Genomic DNA, 26,918 nt, shown 5'->3' with positions numbered 1-26,918 from the left:
TTTAAAATTTGGTAAAATTTTAGAGTCAAAGAATTCTCTAGAAGGAATTTTGGATATCTCTTTGCATCACTCCATAAATCAGATAATACTGTCAGACATTTTTTTATGAATAAAATGTATAAATCAGGCTATCAATAATATATGAACAAACCCATCTTTTAAAACCTTTAGAATATACAAAATAAACGTTTTCTCTTCACTAGTCGGGAAGAAAGTTATGGACATAAAATAGCCAAAAATCTTTAAACGGACCAGTGCATGAAAATACATTTTGCCCAGGGTGTCTGGACTTAAAGTATTGTAAACACAAATAGTTTGACAATTTCATCAACAGATATTACGCTATTGATTAACAGTTGAATGTTTTTTCCATTGACGATCAATACAATATTTTATATCATATATTTCCTGGCATTTTCACATACGAAGTATAAGTCCCCTCCTCTGAGCCACATGTTACACAAGGATTATTTTTCATTAAAGTGGTGTGAGAGAGTGGGGGTGACGTATATGTGCATGATCCATTTATATTGCAGCAGTTTAGAGTAAGTCCACTTGACAGATGTTTCTCTCTGATGGAATGCTCTGTTTTGGCCATGAATCGCTCTTTCATCAGGTGTTATCTCTCAATAGGAAAACTTTAACAAACAAAAAAGAATGTTTTCCTCTTTCATCAAGCTTAATGTGAAAGGTAATAGGATGAAAACGACCAAAAGTAAAAAAGTGCACTCACTGGTGTGCAGATCTCCGCCAGTAACATCCACTGCTGTATATTCAAACAACAATTTCCCCCCCATCTGGACCGCAAGCTTAGCAGACGTTTCTCAATCGTACAGCTCAACTGCAGTTCACCGTGCAATGCCTCAGGTTGCCTATTTACGCTATATCTCTGAACAAAACTGTCAGTTGTGCTGTGTGTTAAGTTCTGTTTAGTTGTTAGCTCTGTCAGCTGTATTAGCTCCGTAAACTGTTGGCTCTGTTAGCTGTATTAGCCCCGTGTGCTATTAGCTCGGTCAGCCAAACACACCTCAGGACTCAAGCACAAGTATTAGGCTGATGGGTTCAGCATTATCTGAGATTGCCCATGGACAGACAGACAGAAACCCACGCACCTAATACATAATCTCCTGGTGCAGAACAAAATTGTCCCAATTAGTTAGCATTACTCTTCAGTCGCAGACATTTTTGTTCTGAAAAACAATGTAGCTACATCTTTGTAATTTTTGGAATGTTAAGTTCCCACCGCCAAATCATTTATTCCCATGACATTACCATTCACTTGTGCAGCTTTCATTACTTGGAGCTCAGCTCAGAAGTCCAAAATGTGTCGGGGGGGGGGGGGGGGATTCCAGTTTGGATAATATAATCTGAGGATTGCCACGTTATCATCCTCAGCGGAATGGATGCATGTCATGCACCATTAGCTGTTACTCTCCAAATAATTTGCATCCAAATCTCATCTACTGGGTGCAATAGTTTGAGTCACCTCGTGAGGCTGATGAGTTGGCCGGATGCACCGGTCTCTGGCAGAATCCATTAGAGTCACTGGGCCGTTTAACAACGTCTCTAAAAAGCACTCAAAAACAACACCACGGTGCTAAAGATGTTCTGTAATACCGGGCGGACGGACGAGATGCTAAATAGCCGGGAATCATTTAAAATGAGCTACAAAACCAAATTTACATGTGTATTAGACTAGCTGGAGGCAATTAACATGTGGGTGCTTCACGCAAATGGGCGCCATCATTTTAGACAGGAAAAGAAGGTTCATAATTTCATTTTCCGATCGCCGCGTCTGATCGTGGGAAGTAAACACACAACACGTCTCCCACCCGAAGCACAAAATCGCAATCATTATCAGGCACTGCACCCTGACAAGGACACCGTTTTGAGCTCAACCCTGTCACGGACAACATGGAGCCTGTCTGATGATTAGGAAAAGTAATCAGAGGTAATTGTAGTTCTGTCAAACTATTCCTGCCGCACATCTCTCTTGGTCATGACTTTCTGGTAGGAAATTAATCTGATGCCCCTAAACCATTTTATCCTCCCGAGCATGTCACGACATTCTGAGCGAGGCGTCTTTTAAAAAAAGGTGACGGAATCCTGACAGGAATTGATATTTCCTACAATGTATCCAGTTGAATTATCAACAGAAATAATATTAGGTTTCTTATGAATCCCAATCAAAGTTTCCACTTGAAAAATGTAAGACCTCAGCCACATTGTTTTGGAAATGAAAACAAAGTTTTTGCCCTCCGATATCCCGCACACATCCTGTCTCAATCCATGTTACTCTATTAGCTACTACTTATATGACTGGTGTGGCTAACTAAGTCCCTTAAAGTCTCATGTGATTTTATGTAAACAACCTTGAGTGCAGGATGAGTTATCAAACATTTGAAACCATTTTACCGAAGAGATAATACAGTGACTTGATGTAACAATACCTATTTTTTATTTATTTGGCATATAACAAGAGTAAAAATGTACAATTAACAGTATATTTTTCCTTTTACTGGACCTTTAAAGTGAACAGCTATCAGCACACCAATGTACTCAAGTATACAAAGTGTATTTTGATGTTGTAAAAAAAAAAAAAAAGGTGCCCAGCCTCTCTCTCGGTATGAGCTGGGACAGGCTCCAGCCCCCTGATAACCCTGCAAAAGGTTTAGTGCGTATAGATAATGGCTGGATGAATGGACAGGGTCCAAGAGAGTCCGTCTACTTCATTCCAGTCGGGGAGATTAAACTGCCTCGCAGCATTCTGTTGCCGTCATGTAAAAACCTGCAATTTAAAAAAGGGATTTCCGTGCTTAGTTAAGGGATTACATGCTCCTCCTCAGGCTGAGGAATATCTCTCACCGCTTTCTCCATTTGAAATTCTTCTAGATATAATAATTCAGTATCAACGTGCATTTTAAATCGTGCCAAATTCTTTTTTTTTTACATTTTGGACATGAAAGATTTTGAACATCAGCATTGATATTTCTGCACTTGCTGCATCTATACTGAATGTAAAACTATAATCTGATAAGGAGCTACAGATCTCAGACGAATACAATGTTTTTCTGTGAAATGTAGTGGACTAGGAAGTATAAAGGCTTATGTGAGCCTACAGTCTGATGACTTTTTGGTCACTGTGTCCAGACATTTGACTCTTATTTTAATTCCAGTAAAAACTGTGTCGTCTGTCGGGGCCAAGACGTCTCTAGAATCCCATATGCTATGGCAGATGGAGAGTTCACGTCATTTGACCTTTTTCTAGACATATGGATTAATCACCGTCTATTTAGAGGTTGTTTTTATTGCCGACACAGTGAGGACGTCAAGTATTTCCCATAGAAGGCCTGGACAGGGACCTTCACTGCTGTACAGGAAAATTAACATATTTCTTCTTACATTCTTTCACTTCACATCACAAACTGACATTTAGCTCCTGTGACAGACTCTGAGCCTTTTCTTATAGAAACCAAAGTGGTTTGTTCAGTTTGTCAGTCACAGTAGTCCCGCCCTAAAGTATACCCTGCTTTATGGTCTATTTGACTCTAAATGTCCATCATTTACTAAATAAACATCATGCTGTATTGAAGAAGACTTGAGACTAGAGAGTGAGACCATAAACTCATGTTTACAATGTTTACTGAGGTAATAAATCAAGTGAGAAGTAGAGTCATTTTCTCATAGACTTCTATACAATCCGACTTATTTTTGCAGCCAGAGGAGTCGCCCCCTGCTGGTCAGTAGAGTGAATGCAGGTTTAAGACACTTATTTGCACCAGATCACTGAGAAAAAAATGGTTAAGACATCAAATCAAGGCAGGCAGGCACAAACAAAGTCTGATGCTGCTGCAGCAAACAATATAGGGCACTCAAAATAGGCTACATAGCTGCGTAAGATATAACCTACTTGGACACCCAGTCTTGTATGCTTTGGTCTCCTGTAACTGTTGCAGCCTACAAAGTTTAGGGGGAATATTCCTGCATTTTTTCATATCACAAAAAAAAATATATATATATGCATCGCAATGGCAGATCTCTCCAATATTGTGCAGCCCTAATTTGTACATTAGCAGGGATGTAGCACAACATGATAGTGAAAGCTAGTGAAAACATGAAAACATGTTGTCACTTAAGTAATCAGTATCTCAATATTGATCAAAATAATCATCATTTTTGTGCAGCCTCACCACTGTAGCTGAATCAATGATCCGGCCGTGAGTGTACGGAGAACTGGAGTAGATATACAGTGGAGTTGAGGAGCGGATTGAATGCAGCTGTGCAGACTGGACAGGTGAGGTGAATGAGCTGTAATCAGGAGGGAAGCGGGGGAGGGAGAGACACAAGAGGGCCGGGGAAATAAGCTGGAGCATGGACACTGTACAGCTATGCACAGCTACACCCACACAACCATGTACAGGAATGATACATAGGAGGAAATCTTCTGATGTGATCATCGCAAAATGCACTACATTCAAAATTGACAGATAACGTAACTGATTCTGTCAATGGAGTCTTGTGGCTTTGAAGAGCGCATAAAGCAGCTGTTTCTTTTCACATCTTACACAGGGAATTAAGGGTTTATTTTGACCAAAAGAGACTTGATGATAGTTCGAACAGTGGAAAAGCTAACCAAGACCATTTTGACGAGTTTTCTTTAGTGTGTCTAGTGTGATCTAAAAGGTTAGATTATGGTTGTTTTGACAAAACAGGGGAGACATTTGCACATTGTGTAAGGGGATTTGTCAACTGACCACTAAGCGAGCTAGAGTTGATCTCTTCGACACAACTTCTTTCCATTCGTTTTGAAATTTTTGATAATTTAGTAATAGCAGTAAAATAAACTTTGTAAATAGTTCTGGTAACTTAATTTATGGCTTGATCACCTGAACAAATGGCTGAATTTGATATTCTGAAATCGTATCTCTAATCCAAATCTAATCCGTCTGTACATCGTAACCTACCACAAATGTTTTTTAACAATTTTTTTGGGTTGGTTTTCGCCTGGATGTGCAGAGAAAATGTTTGTGTCCTTGATCATGGCCTTAACCCCTTGGCCACCACAACGTGATCTCATCCCTACTCCCTACATCCCAGGGGCAGCCTTTTTCCATAGTAACTTGACTCTGAAGATTTGCGTGTGGTTAACGTTGTAACACGTCGTTAACGTTGTGAACCGGTGGCAGGTAGGTATAGACATAAAAAAACGAATTAGTGTAATGTCACAGAACGTCACATTACATAACGTCGTCAAAATCACGCAACCTTTGGTTTCATGGAGGAAACAAACTCCTGTCCCCTGAGTGAAAGTCCTGTGTTTGTGTGACCCATCCCCCAACCCTTCAACCCAACCTTAGAGGACTTCTTAGTCTTAATCTACTGAACCCCAAACCCGCCGGCTGGATGTAAAAGCAAGTTTTCTTCAAACAATCGCCAAAACTTCAGATGAACACAGAGCGGAGAGGAGAGGCTGTAGAGGTTGTAAAAATGTGAATAGTTTATTATATATAGCACGTGGAATGTCATTTTTTTTTTCAACATTGGTAGCACTTGTGGCAACTTGGAAAAATGCTTGATGTATGGATTCCATTGTATAGTAATTTTTGTTAAATAAATGATCAAAGAAATTTAATTTTCTTTTTCTTTTTTTAATGATTTATGGCATTATAACTATGTTATACTGCACACAAAAGACATTTTTTGAGTTCTCTCCACTTGTAGTGATGCTAGGTGCTGTTTCCATAGGGGTTCAGGAGCTACGTATATATTGCAGTGAAAAACAAGGCCATAGAGAAAAATGTGACCTGATCGAAAAAAGCCCTGAAACTGCTTGTGGTTCAGTGGGTTAATATGACCTCCGATGCTATGAGTGCTTAATATTGTTGTGGATGGGTTTGTATTGGGGTTAGTTAAGTAAAAGCCTTGTTTGTGTCATACAGACCCTGGTATCAAGGCACCGAGGCCCACTGCCCAAGCTTCGGTCAATCAACTATCCCATGGAGAACAATGGAGAGAAAAACAAAAGAGTTTTACTTACTTTTGAAGTGTAGAATTACTGCAAATGTTGCAGTCTGGAATCTGAAATTATACGTAGGCCGACATAGCTGCAGATATGAAGATGGAATGAAAGGGAGGAGGTGTGTTTGTTTTGTTTGTGTGGGTGCGCTTGTTTAAAGGCTCCCGGTCGGCCGGTGACGTGCTACTGACAACATGCCTCAGTGGCAAAAATCAGCAACAGTGGAAACAAAACCCCGACAGTGGATGATAAACAGTCTGGCTGGTAAGCACTCTGGGGTCGGTCTGAAATATCTTCCAGACTTTTTATTGAGCGCTACCTGCAGGCTGCCGTATTTAAAATAAAATGTCTTGACAACTTTCAGAAGGATTGCCACGGTTTTTGGTTGCCACACCGTGTCCCCCCACAGGATAACTTGAGTTGTGATCAGGTTAAAACCAAAGACCTGCAAAACTATACTGACATTCACATCAGCCTCGGTACTTTGTGTTTAGTGCTGAAATACTTTGCTAAGATGGAAACGATGGCAAATATTACACCTGCTAAAACATCCCCGTTGTCATTGGGATCATGTTGCCATGCTGACATTTGCGTGTAACACAGCCTCACGGTCTCTAAAGCTGCAGTACACTCTCTTTTTATATATAATAACACATCAACAGCATAGAAACTGTTATACCATAATTACAGTAGCTTGTGTGTTTATCATGCAGGAAAGTCAACAACACATTGCTTTTACTTGGAATGCGCCTTTTGTCTACTGTATCTAATGGCAACTTCATGAATCCAAATCTGTTTCCCATTGAAATCCTCTTTTGGCAGTCCCAGACATGTTGGTGGCTTTGCTCTAAAGCAGACATACTGTACACTTGTTCAGCTATCACAAACATCCCAGTGGAACCTTATGCTGTATTTCGTTTTCTTTTGTTGTCTTCCAGGATTCAAGGATCATAGTTGGAATGCTGTTAAGCATTCCAACTATTGTTATCCTATTCTTTATTCCTCCTTTTATTGTTGGAATGATGTTAAGCATTCCAACTATTGTTCTTCGAATCTTTATTCATCCGACTATTTCTTCCGTCCCCTGTTTTTCGAAACTCTTCTTCTTCTTCATTTTTTAAGCTACAGAAACCGTTCAATTATCTAAATGTTCAGCTCTTTCAGCTCATGTCTGCTATGACTTTTCATATTTCAACTGCTCCATTAGACTCCATGTTAAATCTGACCACTCATTTCTCAAAGAAAGCAGACGGTACCAGTTTTGCATAATGCGATGGAGCTCACATTTTTAACACCACAAACATAATAAACACATCTCCGCGTTTGCCAGAGTCTTATCTCTCTCACGGTATCCATATTTTATTGATTCGTCTCATGGTTTTGGTATAAAGGGCATATGTTTGACAGGTAGTTTTGTTGAAAATCACTGTTCACTCTCTCTCTTAATTAGCCTCTAACACACAGGTGCTCCAATCACCAACATGCACCCAAGCACACAGGTGTTTATATGAGCTCATTAGTGATGTTGATAAACACACAGACACACACACTTTTCTCTCTCTCTCTCTCTCTCTCTCTCTCTCTCTCTCTCTCTCTCTCTCTCTCTCTCTCTCTGTGTCTCTCTCTCTCTCATACAGTCATTCAGGTCTTGGAGACTTTTAGAGGATCCCCCCCCCATTTTAAAATATTAGCCGCACACATGATTTAGAGATATACGTGATGCAGCTCAGCCAATCAAATATGGGTATTCTGATAAGTTTCCTGATTCGAGTGACATTTACACACACCGCGACACAAGAGGGAGAGACGAGGAAAGACATGGCAGAGCAGGACAATAGTCATGTAAGCTGTAAATGATAAAACAGGACAATCTCCAAATGAGAAAGATTGCCAGAGAGATCAGAGTCACTCACTCACTCACTCACTCACTCATCCTCTCTCTCTCTCTCTGTCTGTGTCTCTCTCTCATACAGTCATTCAGGTCTTAGAGATTTTAAGAGGACTACCCCCCCCCCCCACACACACCCCATTTTAAAGTAAAGGCCCCACAAAATGAATTCTAACTGAAATGCTTGTGATGAAGCCTGTCATTTAATAACCTGTTTATGTTTATCTAACATTATGATTATGTCTCCTCTCCCCTTCCCCCCCGCCCACACCCCATTTCAAAATAAAAGCCCCAAAGAGTGAATTCTAACTGAAATGCTTGTGATGAAGCCTGTCATTTAATAAACTCTGTTTATGTGTGTCAAACATTAAGATTATGTCTCCTCTCCCCCTCTCTCCCCCACCCAGTCCCACCCTTTCAAAATAAAAGCCTCATGGATTAACAGTATTTAAACGTTAAGCTCAAAATTAGGCTTTTTTGTTGAAATAATGAATGCTCTTACTAATACTGCGACAACTACTGCTACTAATATTTATAGTATCACTACTACTACTACTACTACTACTTCTACTGCAACTTTTGCTGTTGCTACTATTACTACTACTACTGCTATTACCACTACCACTACTATTATTACTTATACCACAACTGCTACTATTCCTGCTACTACTACAGCTATTAGTACGACTGCTACTAGTACTACTACTACTGCTACTTCAAAAACTGACTTTACTATTACTACTACTACTTCTTCTACTACTACTACTGTTATATTAAATACTACGACCACTACTACAGCTATTACTATGACTACTGATACTACTTCTTCTTCTAATTACTAATACTTCTACTACAACTTCTACTACTACTGCTACTACAAATATCACTACTGCTACAACTAGTACTTATTCAAATGCTACTAATACTTCTACTGCTAATAATACTTCTACAACAACTACAACTTCTACTACTACTACAACAAATATCACTACCGCTGAAATTTTTTTAAGCTACAGAAACCGTTCGAATATCAAAATGTTCAGCTCTTTCAGGAGAGGGGTGATATGACTTCATATTTGTAATCTTTCAACTTTTTGAATTAAGCTTTTTGCAATTTTTTTAAAAATTGGATATCTATTTCAGCAATGTTTTTGCGATTCATTTCAGCTTTCAGCATTCCAACGCATTTTCAGCAGGAAATGCATTTTCTAGTTTATTGTCATTATGCAACGCAGGGAGCAACAACGAAACAAAAACAGTAGCATTCTTGTAGTGCATTTTTTAAATTTGCATCTTAATTGATGTAAGCAGCAGCAACAAATTGCCCATCAACTTTGACTGATGTTTGAGCACCAAGCATCATGATGTAAACACAGAGCCTAACTCTTCTCGTCCCATTGGAGTCCTGCGCTCTGTCCTGCTGTCCGCATGATGATGGAGCCAGGTCTCTGTGAAGATGTGGACAACGACCTCCTGCTGCTTTCATCCATCTTATTTTTCTGCGACTGAACATCAGACAGCCAGCAGTAGGCTGAGTAGTGGAGTAGCCTCCGGTCCTAACTGCTAGCTTAGCTTCCATCTCGGCTCTCCTCCTCTCAGTTTGGTGGCGTTTGGTCCAGCAGGTCTGGCTAATTGGTCGGCCGTGGGTGTTGATCGTCTCAAACATCAGTACATTTCTGCTGTTGACAAAATAATTTTCCTGTTAAGCCTTGTGCTCCATTATGTACCCTGACATCACGGTACAACCGGAGACCTTACAGACCACGTGTGTTCAAGAGCTGAAACGTCTACATGTCAGCGTGCCTTGTGTTTGTGGGATGATGATTGACGATTAGCATGGTGATGAAAGCAGTAATCACCCTGCCAGGGAACTGAAAGCACAGTGGTTGCTGCTTTTTTAAAAAGCGGTACTTTCTCGTGTGTGTGGGTTCGCAAACAGATGACATTTGTGTGTGTGTCTCATCAACACCCCCTCGCCCAGCTGTCTATCCATCAAGATGTTCTATATCAAAGTGTGGTTAAATATGTGAGTGTGTGTGGCCTTTGGACCGCCGTGCATCGCCTGCTACTACACGTACATGAGCTACCGAGCATGTATGACATCTTAAATTTAGACGACGTTCCTGACTGCAAAAACCACTCAACCCTACCAAACCCAATGCAGACAGCGCCGTTCATGTGTGGCAAACTGTGATAACAACACACACACACACACGGTGACTCATACATCTTAATTAGAAGCTAAGCAGCAGCGCGTTAGCATTAGCGAGGGGAGGCGAGCCTGTCACTGCAGGCAAATGAGAACGGGCACTGTCATGTGCGCGTGGCACACACATTTATGCCTGTGAAGCAAATGCATGGCCCAGTCCAATTAGTTCAATACCTGAGGAACGCTCAGACGTGTGTGTGCCCGACCACGCTCGCGCGTAAACACACCAGTATAAACTTTTAGAAAAAACAACGAAACAGGAGTATAAAAGAAGAAAAGTGAACAGAGAACCTGGGCTCTGCAGGTGTGTGTGTGTGTGTATGTGTGTGTGTGGCCTCGGTGCTGTAAAGCCACCGCTCCTAACGCGATCTGAAAGACCCTGTTGGTCGGTTTTGATGGTGTCACTGGTCAGTGGCATTTGTCGAAGTTCAGGAAACAAACACACACGCAGATGGTGGCATTTGGTCGGAGTCATGCGGGGGTTTCGGGGAGAGGCGGGTGGTGGAGGTGTTCACTGACGTCCCTGTTGCTACGGGGACAAAGTGACCTTAAACAACCCGTAGCAAAGTTAGTGCGGGGGAGTTTCCGGCAAATGATCAGCTCACCTTAACGTCAAACGCACACACACAAACATGTGCACCATTGTTGAGTGAGGTTTTCTGACCATGAGGTACCGCCCTCAATCCGTCACACATCCGGTCCTTTTCTAGTTATTCAACCATTCCTCGTTCCAATCCTCTTCAGTCATCATATTCCCTCGGTTTTTGCTTGTAATTTCACCCACACTCCTCCATACCTCTGTCAGTCCAATGTCCATCCTTGCCTCCAGTCCTATTCTGTCTTCTCCTTTCTTGTACACTCATCAGCTTCCCTTCGTCCGTTTCTCAGCTTCCATCCTTCCTCCTGTCCTCCATCCTTATTCATGTCTCCTTCATCATTCCTGTCGACCTCCTTCCCTCCCTTCATGTTCTTTTCATCTATCTGAACATCCATATTGGGTCATGGTCCGGTACAGGCAGCCGCAGGCAGAACACACATTATGCAGACTGATGCATGAACCAAAGTTCCCGACTACGAGTGCCACACAGGAAGTTTCTTTTGTAAGCAACATTTACAAAGAGAGAGTTGTGTATAAGACGAGGACGATGTTGTTGCTCTACCTAAAGGGGATGTGAATGGGCACACAACATGCTCCATCACTGGGATAGTAATAATGGTTTGAAATATATGAAAACATTCCTCTTAATATTGTATTAGTCTGTGTATTTAATATATAGAATAAGAGATGCTGTTGTATTGCCTATTGTGACTTGTTACCTTTTGGGAAAGTGTTTGAAATGATCCTTATTTTTTGATGAAACCAGTCTACCAAAGTTGGCTAAATGCTACCTCAGTCCCCAGCAGGAAGATCTGTTCTGTCTTTGACACTTGCACTACTCTCTGTTCAAAATAAATTAAAAGAAACATTGTACCAAAGTGTGACCTTTTCACCCCTAATCCCTATCCCTTCCTCCTTTTTCATCTCTCAGTGCACCCCCTTCCCCCAACACCTCTTCCCACACATCCTCTCTCTGCACTCACCCTCATCTAATTTACATGCTGCCACTGGGCTTTATTTCCCAAATATGGCATTCATTTTCATGCTTATGCAGACGATATACAACCGTTTCCCTTAACCCCGGTGACATTGCAAATGTAGTTCGACTCCTCAGCTGTTTTGTCTGCTCTTATTTTTATTTATTGGTTTATTTGAATGGGACAGTGCACATTAATAAAAACATTTTTGCAAATGCGCCAGAGTTAGCCAAAAGGCTATTTTTCATCTGTAGTCCCAATATAAGAGCTGAACAGCAATCCAAATCTCAAGTTCTCTCATGTGGCCCCTGTTCCTTGACAGTTTCTCTGCAATCCCAATATGAGAGGGTCTGCTCACAACTTGGGGATTGTATTTTAGCCCAAAATATCAATCGTCAACCAAGTATCCAGGGTATACAGTTGAGGACCACAGCAAAAATACAAGATATAGATTTTGGAGAAGGCCATTGTTTTAGTTAATTGGACTTCTCTTTGCTTTTCCCTCAAGCTAATAGCTCACCTCCAGCTGTCGCTGGGCTTTTAACAAACTCAAGGGAAACGGATCACTTTACTCGCAATCTCTAATCTCTCTTCATTGACTCCCTGCGAGTTTTAGAATGGATTTTTACGATTTTGCTAATAACCTTTATGGCTTGGCATTGTCGGTCTCCTAGTTACCAGGGATGTACTTGACTAGGAAGATAAATGAATGGATAAGGTGATCTGCAGACCTCCTGCCTTCATGAATGTTCTGTCCTTCATCCACCCTTTCCTCCACCCATTCTTTATCCATCTTATATCTCTTTTTCCCCTTTGCTTCTTCCTGAACATTTTCTTCTGCCCCCCCATCGCCCCTCTACATTTGCTGTTCTTCCAACACCCCTGTTGCCTACATCTCTCCATCCCCCATTTTTCTCCAACTGATGAGCTGAGACGCAGCTTCACTCATCAGATTGCCTGTCTCTCCTCCCTGCTTTCTTTAACACTTGTAGAAATGACCTGACACATCCAATCCCAGGTTATTACAAAGATGGGCAATCTCTCTCTCTCCCCCCCTCTCTCTCTTGCACACACACACATTCAAACATTTAGACCAAGAAAAAGCACTTTTCCAACGTCTGCTACACACACACGCACACACACTATTACAGGAGCCCAAATGAAAATGAATTATGCATTCTGTCCTGCCACTCGTTACAAGTATATGATACATCCCCTGTTTCCACACAATTGGGCACACAGCAACACGTGCAAAAATGGGAAAAGTGGTTGCGCACGTGTTCACACACTAAAACGCACAAAAAGGCGTGAATGTATTATTAATGTGAAACCTCAAACAAGCACGGGCTCATCATTCACAAACATGTTGCATAATCGCGGGGCTGACTAAACTCGTTGCAGCCGAATACTTGATGGCGCCGTAAGCGCAGTGATTTCTCCCGACACGCGAGGTCGGCATTGTTGTCAGCGCCCGTGTTTACGGCAATCTTTTGAGCGACACGCCACCCACATCAACTCCTCCTCCTTCCCCCTCCCTCCGAGTCCGTACCAAGGTCGTTGGCCTCCTTCCTGGCTTTAGCATTCTCCTCGTATCCCCCATAATCCTCACTGTTTAAGCCTGAGGTACAAATACATTCTATTCAAGCCGTACCAAGGGGTCCGGTAATACCCAGCAGAGTGTGTCTTTGTGTATATGTGTGTCTACTTAGTAATGTGTGCTTGCATACACCTCTGTGTGTGTGTGTGTGTGTGTGTGTGTGTGTGTGTGTGTGTGTGTTTGTGAGCGAGAGAGAGTGTGTGCGCGCACACCAGCGTCTGTGTGGGGCTTTGTGTTCTAACACCCATCGGTGCTTAGTATTCTCTCCGCCATGCGTCCTTGCATCCCCGTGCTTATTCTTTCCCTCTCTGTTCTCCTCTTTCAGATGAGAATACCAACGGCTGATGGGGAGAGGAGAGAAAGAGGGGGTGAGAAAAAAAAGAAAAGGGGGAGACGGGGGGAACAAAACGCAGGTGGATAAAGTTTATACAACGTTACTGATGTAACCTTGGCGCCATAGTCCGCATTCTTTAGTCGACAATTAAAGTGGGTGCAGCTGCTGGGAGTTCTAAATGCGACATTGTTGTGTTGTCCAATGGGTGTGGAGACACATTAATGCTGTGTGACATACATATGTAGTGGGGATGTACTGGAAGGTTTCCAACAACTTTTAATCTTCATATAAACCAATATGATGTCTGGTTCATGTCACAGTAAACTGATACAAGTTATGCGTTACGTAGTTCCGTCACGTACTTGTGCTTTTAGCCTACAGCATGCTTCGTGATCACCGGCGATTAGCGTTAGCCCAACAGTGGGAGGGAAATGGCAGCTCGTAGCAGCACGAACAGCAGTTTAATCCACACAAAATCTAATTCAGTGTGTTCTCCGGCTGCTGCCGAAATGTGTCCCACGCCAGATGGTGAGGCTCGCAAGTCACAGAGGGAGCAGACATGCCTCGCATTGTCCTCGAAGCATAAAGTACAGACAAGGAGTTTATGTCCCAGCGACATGGACGATCATTGGGGTTCCGGGCCCACCCACGGAGTCACCTGGGCCTTCATTAGCATTGACTAATTATTTATATCACAAATAATAATCAATCCTTAAAGTAAACAACAGTTTCTTAGTTTAGACATTTTCAATTTGAATGTGAATAAGGTGCAAGACATGTTTTTTATAATTTTAGCGCCAGGCGTGGAGTCGCACCGCTCGTCAATGTCACGATTGGACCAGGCAGCCAATAAAATCGAGCAACAGGCGGGCTTTACCACTTTACAGCTGACTTCCTTTTTTGATGCCTGAAGATGTGGCAGGAACCAGGCGGCAACCTCCGGTTCTACCAAGTGAAGCCAATGCGGAAGAGTCTTACAACATGCATTCTCTCTACTGACCAGCAGGGGGCGACTCCTCTGGTTGCAAAAATAAGCCGATTATTGGTCTGCTGTTTTATTAACTTTATTAATGATGCATCATGTTTCATCCTGTCCTCAAAAATAGGCAGCTGTCTGTACTTCCCTGTTTATTTTCTAATAGTCCAAAGCTGAGCGCGACAAAATTTAACCGGTGCATCTGTTGTGCTTGGCAGTGCGCATCATCACTCCAGTTAGAGAATGCAGATGGGACAGAGACCTGCTGCTGTCAGATGGCTGTAAGGAGCGTCGCCTTTGTGAAGAAGAGGCCTTCAGTGTAGCACTGAGGCGCACCAGAAAACATGAGTGGTGACATTGAAAAAAAAAACTTTCAAGCACCTGCAAGTCATTATGGCGATCTCCGCAAATATGGGATTGTCGACATATCCCATATGATAACACTTTTATACAACATTGAATATAAAGTGCTTCACACACCCAAACACCGATGGCGACAGAGCAAAGAGCTGGCTTATCAGTGGGGAAAGACATGGCAATCAGAGCACATCAATGTGAAGTATCTTCAATTGTTAGTTTAGGTTAATGACGTGCTGGAGTTGTGCTGGAACTGATCTGCTGACCAAATATTAATACGAATTGGTTGAAGCTTCACTAACTTGGTGACAAACACCTTGCAATTCCCATTCCCAAGTTCTCCACAATAAAAGCATGGAAGGTGAGGACATTTTGTCAGATTTTTTATTTTTTTTTCCAAACATTTTCATCATCTTTTTTCGTCAACTATTTTGCATGTCATCACTGTTAGTGTTTCCCTTTGTCATCGTCTCGTCTTAGTCATGGAAAAAGGGGTCACATTTTTTGTCGTAGTTTTAGTTAACAAAATGAAAACTGTCCCTGACTGAATCAGTAGCTTGTGTTAGTGGAGCTCCTCACTGGTGAGTAAGAGCACATGTTGGCAGCTCAGCAGCGTGCCGCTTGTTAAAAGCTTTTTAAAAGACCACGAAATCCACAGAAACAATCAATCTGATAACTCAGCTGTGAATAAAAGGCTGCCGAGCTGCCGACCTTATGTACATTGCTTGCATAGACTAGTTTGTATTGATCTGAACATGGCAGCTTGGACGCGCAGCAGATTGGCGTTCCTACTGAACTGAAGACAGCATCAGCACCGCACGTCACGGCCATATGCTTTTACTTACTGTTGGACGTACTGAAGTGCATTGAAAAGGCGATGCGACCAATTAGTTTAAGAAAAATGAAGTGTATGAATTACAAATCTTTGAACTGAACTGAACAAAGTTGTTGGAATCTGCATTCCCACCTCTACCCGCTAGTTTGCTGGTGGGAAGCAGCGACAGCATGAGATTTTCAGTTTGCATCAGCAGTAACTTAAGACATCTCCAATCCGGCTGAAAGCAGTCAGTAGACGGCGGATTTGTATCTAAAAATACAAACAGGAACACAGGAGTGAAACTAAATTCCAAACGGCAGAGATTTGGGAAGAAGCTAGATGGATCTGAACAAATGGAAAAATCCGTTGAATCTCCTGGAACACCCTGAAGGTCATGGTCGTGGTTATGGGTCTTGCTGAAATATATCCGAGAGACAGGATCGCAATGACATTTAAAGAACTGCATCAAAGCCCTAGATCAGAGGCAAATTGGCGTTAAATGGAATATGGGGAGTCTTTCTGCAAGCGCAAGACACAGGTTGAGGGTAAACCTGGGGGACTGGTGGCCCGTAACAATAGGAACTCTACTGTAGACCAAAATTGTTGTTATTGCACTCGGAAGAAACAGGCTAGAAATTGTAAAGACGTGCGGAAACAGACTATTTTGGGAACATGCACGTCAGAACATCAACAAGCATGACTACAGGGAACGTTCACGGACTGCTTGAACAAAAAATGTGCACGGTATTATATCATTTCCTGTGAACTTGTGTGTTTACGAGTCACAACATAGTTTGGAGAGTTGCGTCTACAAGGCAACGCTCGTTTTGTGAAACTGTCATAAAATGGTTTAGGTTAAGAATTGACCTCAAGTGTTAAGGTAATGATAGTCGTCGGTCAGATAGTCTCGCGAGAGTTTACGTGTTTGTTTTTAATTTAAAATCAATGGTTGCCATCCAGACACAAGTTTGGAGACGATACATATTTATTGGGGATGAGTGGGGGATGAGTACTTCAAGACAAGACAACAAGAGAGCAAGTTGTGTAGTGTTGACACTACAGGGATGTGACGACCTTGGCATTGTTGAACTTTCACTGCAGCTTGATTACAAATGTTCAAAGTTCAAATAAGGCCAACGTTCATAGTTGCAAACTTGCAAATATTGTGTGAACTCACCAAATTATATGTCATTATCAGCATAGACTGAAGTGGTCCCTGCAATCAGGGGGACACTTGGCCTTAAGGACTGTTTAAGTGGATACAAATGTGAGTAAAATCGCTCCATTTGTTCAGGAATAGGCCATCACGTACAGAATTCTGAAGAATTATATGCTTATATGGGTGTTTTGTAATTACTTCGATTGCCGTGCAGAAATGAGGTAACGCTAATGTCAAGTGTCGGCTGCAATTTCAATATGGAAAAACACAAGTCTAGTGGGCTGGAAAACAGTAAACATTTTTATTTTTTTTAAAGTCATCTCATCTGGCAGTTGATGACTTGATCAATGCCTTCTCTTCACTGAATGAGGAGGCAGATGGTTGCCTCTCTTGTGCTGCATTAAGCTGTGTGATCACTGCGGTAGTAGGGTGATTTTTATTTTATTTATTATTTTCGTGCAATATCTGTTTTGACCTTTAACAGAAAAATAATGTATTATGTGCTTGCATGTTGGGCAAAACAGAAATCAGATATGGTTTATAAATAACCAATATGAACACAACATTATACATGGTGTGTAGGTTAAAGTTATTAGTTCTATGTGTGCTGGGAGCAGGCAGCTACATCACCTATGTGTGGGCCCTTAGCGAATTTGTGCCCAGGGTCATGATAATCCGTCAGTGATTAAAAATGTATTGCTAACCTAAAACCTGAACCACACACGCATCAATAAGGGATCAGTAGAGTGGACAAAAAGTTAGACAATTAAGGATGTTTCATAGTGGGACAATCTGATTACACTTTTAGTGTAATTTAACACTTCGAGAAAAGGGACTTTCTTTTTTTTAGAACTAATGAATCTAAAAGTTGCAGAAGAACCAAGTTTTCCAACAACATAAAGGGCTCCATTTTAATTGTGCAAAGCAGTAGGCCTTTTGAGGTCCCAACACATTCTCACCCAACATTTACTAAACCTCAAATGTTTATATTTATCCACTCCTGTATCGTGGGGGGCTCAAGAAGCAACCAGCGCCTTGTAAGCTGTTATTAAAATGCCAAACAGGTATTCATCTTGCCGCCCTGTTTGGAAATCAAATTTTCCTAAGAATAATGTGGAAAATTGCAGGGGCAGGTCAGTGTTAAGTATGATATTTAATGTTTTATGAAACTCTGACCCAAAAGGTTTTATCACTGGACACTCCCAAAATACATGCCAGTTATTTGCTTCCCGAGCCCCACACGGTCTCCAACATGTGGCATCTCCTCCAGCAAAGCGCGCCTTCTGCTTCGGTGTGATAAAGAAACCAATAACACACTTCCACGCAAATTCCTGCCACACGTGAGAATTGGTGCATTTCCATTGAAATTCACACACATCTAACCAGTCCTCGTTTGATATTGAGGTAACCTCATGGGTTCTTTCCCATCTGTCCTTAACATATACTGCAGTGTGGGATTTGTTTTGTCATAAGGCCTTTATAGGATCTAGAGATAATTCCCTTTGATTCATTTTGGTAGGCACCGAGAAATATTCTCAGTGTTGGGTCATCAAGGTCTGTTGTATTTCTAATGTTATGTTCAAAATGGTTGCATATCTGGAGGTATTTTTCAAGAGAATATTTTTCCCTCAGGTGTTCAAAGTCCTTTAGTTGTCCCTTTTCTGTCAGGGAATAGAATGTTGTCATACCTTTTGGGATCCAGGATTTAAATCTATGATCCATTTAATTTGGTTTGAACCCCGGATCACAGGCACACCATTGAAGCATTTGTAGTTTATGATCTAGTTTATATTCTCCTCTTATCACGTTCCAGATTTTTAAATGGAATTTGATCCATGGATTTTGTAAATTGTCTATAAGTTTTCCCAAGTTTTTGTAAGCCAATACTGCATGAATCTTATAATAGAGATCAATGTCTTTCCACCTGGCACAATAAACTGGGGTACACATGTTAATTAAGGGTTTAATCTGGACAGCATAGAAGTAATCCTTAAAATTGGGTAGACCCATTCCTCCTTCCTCTTTCCGGAGTTGTAGAGTTTTAAATTTAATCCTTGGTTTTTTTATCCCTAGCCAAATAAATCTTGAAATGATTTTATCCAATTCAGAGAATTGTTTTGGGGGAATTTCTACCAGAAGTGCTTGAAATAAGAACAGATATCCTGGGAGAAGATTCATTTTTTATAGAGTCAATTCTATGATTCAGTCCGAGGAAAGAAATAGAGTTCCATCGATGTATGTCGTCTTTAATTTTTGTTAAGAGGGGGGTGTAATTTATCTCTGTCAATGTTGAGATATCTCTTGGTAGGTGTATTCCTAGATATTTCAAGGATGTCTGGTCCCAGTTAAAGTGAACTTTCTCTCTGTTTTTAGGAGATGTGCAGTTAAAAGTCAAAAGTTGTGTTTTTTGCAGATTTAGTTTATATCCTGCATATCTACCAAATGTTTTTAGCAGGTTCATTAATTCAAAAAAGGAGTTAGAGGGGTTAATCAAGATATCATCGGCATACAGGGCCACCATTTGTACAAATGCCTTTGATGCTTTCCGTTTGTCTTATCCATTGCACAAGAGGCTCTATATAAAGTGCAAAAAGCAGTGGAGAGATCGGGCATCCCTGTCTTGTTCTCTAGTGTAATGGTCTCTGAGAGGTACCCATTTATTTTTACCCAGGCCGATGGTTTAGCATATAGTGTACGAATGCCTTTAATAAAATTGTTGTGCATGCCAAATCTTTCAAGGACCTTATATAAGAAAGGTCAGCTCACTGAATCAAAGGCCTTCTCAGCATCCAGACTGACGAGGTAGGCTTCAAGATTATTCTGTTGGATGTGGTTTAGTATGTGCAGCGATCGCCTGATGTTATCGTGAGTTTGTCTTTGTGAGATAAAGCCAGTCTGGTATAAGTTGAGGAAGGATCTTTTCCAGTCTTTTGGCGAGGATGGCTGTGTATAATTTGTAGTCAACATTCAACACCGAGATTGGTCTATAACAGGGGTCTTCAACTAAAATTCCAAAAGGTCCAGATTGAGAAAATCTCCTCGGGCAAAGGTCCGAAACATTACAATAATATCTAACTTGCGCTATTTAGTGCCATATATAAATATATTCAAGAAGTCTAGCAGTAGTAACAACGTCTCTGTGTAGTCAACAACTGTCAAATCAAATAAAGAAAGTACACATCGATTGTATTTTAACAATTGTTATTCTCAGTTTTCAAATTTAACTGGATGGATTATAAATAATACATAGAAATACATAAATACGTGTTCTTCTCATTTCAAGTAAAATAATATCTGGATTAAAGAATAACTGACATAACAGAAAGCTTTTGAAAAATGTGCATCTTAATATAAAGTACTTCATTTTAGAAAAATTTATTTCACTGAATTGTCCTGCAGCTTTAAATTCAGTTCATTCAGGTGTGAAGTGATGTCAATAAAAAAAACCTTGATATTATATTTTTGTTATCTACAAAGATAAATGAGTGAGCATGGACTTTATCTGTGGTCATTAACACTTGTTTCAGCTCTATTCTCTCTGGTAACATTGGACAGTCAATTAACGTGTTAGGATTCTGATCATATTGGGCTCTTAGGTTTATTTTCTTTGTCTGCATTTCAGATGTAAGTGGGTAGTTTGCTCAAAAGAGTTGTGCTTTGCCTCGTAGTGCGCTTTATTTGCCGCTTTTATCAATAGTTACGGTTTCTGAACATATGAGACGTGCTGGTTTTAACTGCCTGTGGGAAGAATTAACATATAAGTGTCTGTTCATTCGTTCATTCTTACTTATAAATTCTGTTCTATCTGAACAGGTTTCTCTTTTTGGAGAACGTCATGTGAGATAACTTCTCTGATTGGCGCAATTCTGCTGCTCTTCTTTCTATTTCCTCGTCTCTCCCCCGTGTGTCACGGTGTGTGTAAATCTCGCTCGAGTCAGGAAACTTGTCAGAATACCCATATTTGATTGGCTGAGCTGCATCACCTGATGTGATTTACAACGCATTGGTCGGTGTGTTTCGTGCACCGCTTACAAGTGCCGTAACGGCTGAATAAGATGAGCCGGTTAAAGTATAAACTCGCTGCCTGACGTAAATAATTCCGAATTATCTATCGGTTTTAGGTCTTTGGTCCGGATGCAACTGCGTCGGGGTCCGGATCCGGACCGCGGTCCACCAGTTGGAGACCCCTGGTCTATAAGATCCACATTCTAGTTTATATTTTCCTTCTTTGTGGATAACAGAGATCACTGCCTTGCTCCAAGATGGAGGCATTTTGGCATCTTTTAAAGTGATATTGCAGGCCCTACGAAGGCTTGGTAATAGCTCAAATCGAAATGCCTTGTACCACTCTGAAGGAAGGCCATCCGGACTGGGTGACTTATTAGCTTTAAGCCTGGAGATGGCGCTGTTTAGTTCTGTCTCAGTTACCGCTGCTGTTAATATCTGATTTTGTTCTTCTGATTAAACAGGGAGGTTGAGGGAATTGAGGAATTCGCTAATTTGTTGCTCGCCCTCTATTTGTGGTTGTGTAAATAGAGATTTGTAGTCATTTTTAAAGGCATTTTATAATTCATCTTGTTTATAGTGTATAGTTTTAGAAACTGGATCCCTTTTTTTGTATATTGTGCTATCCGCTCGTTGTTTTTGCAGGTTTTTTGTTGATTTTTAGCCTGATTCATAATATTTCAGTTTTGTAAATATACTTTTTTCAATTTCCTGTGAGTATAATAGATTTATTTCCTTCCTAACTTTCTTAATTTTTGTTAACAAATTTGTCTTTTGTTCTCTTTTATGCTGCGTCTCGAGATCCTTTAATTCTTTATTCAGGTTTAGTAGTCGTAATTGTTTTTCTTTTTCTTCATGGGCACAGAAAGATATGATTCTCCCTCTGATGACTGCTTTTAAGGCGTCCCATACTGTAACTGAATCAACCTCCCCGTTATCATTTTCTTCCAGAAACATTTTTATTTCCTTTCTCATATGGGTCTTACATTGCGGGTTGTTTAAGATACTTGTGTTTAACCTCCACAATGTTTTTCCTCCCTTATCGCTAATATGCACCGTGCAGGACAGAGGTGCATGATCAGATAAATCAATACTTACAATATCACAGTTATGCATTCTATGGCGATCTCTCTTTAGCAAAAAAAATAGTCTATCTTTGAGTATGTATCATGGGGGCATGAGTAAAATGTATAATCACGGCCTGATGGGTAAAAATCTCTCCATAGATCTAATATGCTTCATATTTTTCTATGCAACGATGTAGTGGTGACATTTTTTGATGAATCTGGTTTTGGTTTAAGACGGATGTTCCAATCTCCACCACATATGACAATTCCTGGGGCCCCTATCATTAAATCAAATGTCTTTCTGTAAAAGCAAAAATCACTTCCAGGGGGGGCATACATGTTACATAAAGTTATTGTAACGCCATCTATTTTTCCAGAGACTATTATATATCTCCCCTCCTTGTCTGTTACCTTTGAAACTAGTTCAAATGATACTTTTTGTGATATTAAAATTGCTACGCCTCTCCTACAGCCTGATTTATAAGATGAATAATATACCCTTGAAAACTCCATTCTCTTTAATTTGTCATGTTCTGATGGGGTGATGTGTGTCTCTTGCAAGAGCACAACATTTGCCTTTTCCTTTTTCAGTTTTGACAGTATTAACTTATCTTAGCTGGGTTTAATCTTTTTCATAGTTTCAAACATCGATAATCGCAGATGGAACCTCTCCCAATATCCCTAATAACATAAACGTTGTACAGTGAAAACATCTCTCCCGAGGAACAAACACAGAATGTGAAACAGTTTTTAACAGAAAATCACCGAAACGGTTTAGAACAGCTGTTTCTGATGTAGAGGCTCGTTTCAAATGCCCTTAGAGGACTTTATAAAGCCAAAGCCCCCCCCATAAGGGAAAGTCCCACGTCACGTCAGTGGTGGGGCACTAAAGTGTGGCCGCATGTTAGCCAAAATCCACACAAAATAAAATAAACCATGGATAACAAGCCAATTAATAAGTCCCGACATCTTTAATTAACCAGAAAATAAACCTGTAGGAGTAGTTGCCAATTTAGAACGCCAAGGCAGTCATTTTTCTGCCATGCTCTCCGGAGCACCTTCCTTCGTCCGGTAACTCCCGAACTTGACCACTATCGATCGGGGCTTTGCCTGCGGCCCGTTGGGCTTTGGTGCCAGTGCTCGGTGTGCCCGTTCTATTCTGAGGTCTCTGTCACGGGGGAGGTCGTGTTCGTCTGTCATTCTTTTGACAAAAGCTAAAATGAGCGTAAAAACTTTTGAGATATTTTTATCAAAGTTTGTCATTGTTTTTCTAATGCGATACTTCCAAACGTGCATAAAACTATGTGAACACCCCACAACGATCCCAACTGCAGTATTTCCTGCTACATCAGATGAGTGTGATGGTGCAGTGCGTGTGTCAAGGTGGTAACAGCCTTTATGAAGCATGTTACGAGCCACGCAAGCCGCCGGACGGTTGGCTCGGAGCTGATTGATGCCGGCTGGAGCGGCTCTAATGCTGTCTGGCTTGTAGCATACAGAATGTGACATTGGTTCGGTCTGAGGAATATTGATCTAGAATGGTCCTTGCCGAGCGTAGATATGGAGGGCTGTATTGATGTTCGCCATGGTTCTCATTTCAAGCTCATCTCACCCCACCTCTGTGTTTGTGTGCGTGTGTGTCTGGGGTGGCAGCAGTGCCGGAGGCTACTCAAGTGTGAAATCGTGCGACGGTTTCTCCATTGCGCTTCATTTAGCCACACATCACCCATCTCTCATTCCTGACAAGTTGCTTAACTGCTCCGAAATGCGAGCGCCTCAGGGTGGGGTGGCAATGTAGCCCTGTCGGTGTACAATGAGCTGTGTGTGTGTGTGTGTGTGTGTGTGTGTGTGTGTGTGTGTGTGTGTGTGTGTGTGTGTGTGTGTGTGTGTGTGTGTGTGTGTGTGTGTGTGTGTGTGTGTGTGTGTGTGTGTGTGTGTGTGTGTGTGTGTGTGTGTGTGTGTGTGTGTGTGAGTTTGTGGGGGCTAAAGTGAGAGTCTAATAAAGCCAGCAGCTGCCATGGAAACCAGGGCAGAGGCTAACTCATCCTCAGTGTCTAGGGACCCATCAGGGCCTCAACTATGGCACAAACATATGCATACGCGCGCGCGAACCTACACACAATCGTTTACCAAAGGCATGGCAAGTGACTCTTGGAGGGAGGGCTCTCATACACACTCGCATACAAACGGAAGACGGAGAAATGGGGAAGCAAGCTGTCTGTTCAATAGCCACTCTGACACCGTCTCCTCACACACACACACACACACACACACACACATAGACGCTGCTGGTACTCCAACAGTATGACATGGGAGTCAGGATGGCTTAAGATGCTCAATATCCAGCTGTAATCCTCTCCCTATCCTTATCAAGTGTGTGTGTGTGTGTGCGTGTGTGTGTGTGCGCGTGTGTGAAAAAAGGTAGATAAGAGTGTCAGGGTGCTCAGGTTGACGCCATGACAGCAGCATTCTCCATGTGACAGGTTTATTGCATTTCTAATCTCTGTTTACATAAACCTTCAACATCCAGCCACACACACACACACACACATCTATATATATTAATATATGTGCATAGACACACGCACACACACATCATCATCATTCCTCCCCTCCATATCGCTCAGACAATGAAAAGGGCAGCGGAAGCCAATCAAAATGATCTCTCATAAGAATATTACCCATCAGACTGTGGGAGGGGGGAGGTGGGGTGGCTGGGTTAGATGGCTTGCCAAGCTTCGTCTGACATTTATAAAATGAATTGCAGGCCGTACACTGAGGAAATAGCGTGCGCCTGGGCATTATGTGACGCAGCCCCCCCCCCTCCGGTGTCGCACTTGACAGATCTCATACCTCCACTCTGGACGCGGCATACCAGCAGAAAATTTGACGATTGCGATTGAAAGCGTGATGGAAAGGGAGACGTTGGTGAAGGCGACACTGATGGCCACCCCGGGTGTCACTAAGGTGTCACGAGATGAGAAAAGATGGCAACAGTTAAAGTGGGCGGCTGGCTTGTTTCCTTGACCCGGACTGCAGATTCAGTTAAGTCAGACAAGATGAGTCTTAAACGACCCCTGTGGGGTTATCGGCTCGACGCAGCAGCAGAGAACACGAGAGAAGATAAGAATAAGACTAATGGTGAGCAGAGAGGATGATGAAAATGCAAAACTGACAGCAAAAGCTTAACCAGACATGTTGCTACTTGTTCTTTCATCTCACGCTTCTGCTTACCAACACATTCTCACTCTAAACTCGTCAAATACCGGCTTGGTCGTGTCAGGGGCGACGGGTCAGTTCCCGCTCGTTACATGCTCAGCGTCTTTTCAAAATCAGACAATAGGTTTACTAGGTTTTTAGGTTTATTTACACAACTAAAGTACAAAAGTTTAGGGTAAAAAAATGGTTTGGGTAAAAATAAGTATGTTTGTTACATCACTGGCGTTTGCAAATGACGGAAGTTGCGTAACAGAATCACGGTAAAGTAAGTCAATGTTGACCTGGTCGGGACAGGACTTGCGGTCTCCTGGGTGAAAGTCCTGTGTTTGTATCACCCGTCCAACCACACCCGCCCAATGCAGATTCTCTGGCTTTTTGCACAATGTCAGTTGCTTTAATTGTCTAATAATGACACAGATAAACAAAACTACATGGTTAGGTTTATGAAAAATTATGTTTTGGGTTAAAATAAGTTTGTTACGTAGAATAAGTACGTTTTTTAACTTGCATACACAATGTTAGTATGCAACTTGCATAACAAAAGTAGTTAGTCAACATTGACTTGGTTTAAGTCGGCACAAGAACACCGGTCTCCTGGGGTTTCCCTGAGGAAAAAGAAAGTGTGTTTATTTGACCCAAACTTCCACCCTGACCTAAGTAGACTTTCTCGCTTTTTATACTTCACCAGTTGCTCTGACCATCATCGGTTGGGTTTACATTAGTTGAAAACCCAATGCGTCTCATACAGATTTTAAACGGTTCCTCGGCATCAGACACCAAGGGGAACTGACCAAGCGACTGTATTTGACGGGTTGACTTAACACATAATAAACAAATAAAAATGTTAAGTGTTTTTTAGGGGCCTTTAACTCCACCATCGTCTGTAGCCAGAAACTGAAAGCTTTCAGTCATGTTAGCACTGGAAGAAGTGAGGCATATTCATACAGCTCTTACTAACTGGTGGAATCTCAGGAGGCTTTGTAACGCCTACATAATGAAACAGTAAATGAAAATGGCACCCCACAGCCCTAAACCCACAATGAGAACAAGGGAAAACCACCCACCAAAGCCTCATTAAGAAAAGGAGAAACTTTAGAGCAGGATTTTACAGGCAGGGAAACTGCATTCAGAACAGTACAAACTGTAAAAGTGCAGAGAGTGGGTAAACAAAGAAGTGGCAAAAAGGGAACGATCACAATATAAATGTCAGCTCCATCTTGGTCGAAACCATGGACAAGAACTATTACGAGATGTAGCTTTTATTTTTTACCCATTAATCGGAGAGTGGGGCAGCGACATAACACGAACCATGCCTTTATAAAGAACACTGCACTGGAATACTTCACATTATTAGGTAATACACATGCTCATGATATTTTCTATTGACACTGCAATACAACAACAGGACTTCATGTCCCGCAGGTTCTTCTTTTTACTATTGAGTGACATTTTTATTGAACACAATGGTGGGAAACCGTTATAGGCCTTGTTTATTAATTGTATCTGATATTATTAGCTTTTGTTTAATAACTGGCCCAAACCAATTTTGGCAAAGCAAGTAGTAGCGTTATGGTGAAACAAGTTTGCATAATTAAGGTATTCCCTCAGCTGGGAATCTGTGTCGCTCATAAATTTGACTTTTGACAACAGAATGACAATACATTACTTTAAACGAACTGGTCTCGACCAGCTTTAGTCA

This window comes from Anarhichas minor, unplaced genomic scaffold (genome assembly GCF_050575085.1).
Source record: "Anarhichas minor isolate MPS153535 unplaced genomic scaffold, ASM5057508v1 ptg000023l, whole genome shotgun sequence".
Taxonomy (NCBI): domain Eukaryota; kingdom Metazoa; phylum Chordata; class Actinopteri; order Perciformes; family Anarhichadidae; genus Anarhichas; species Anarhichas minor.
The sequence above is the reverse complement of the archived record's forward strand: the minus strand, read 5'-3'. Positions refer to the sequence as shown.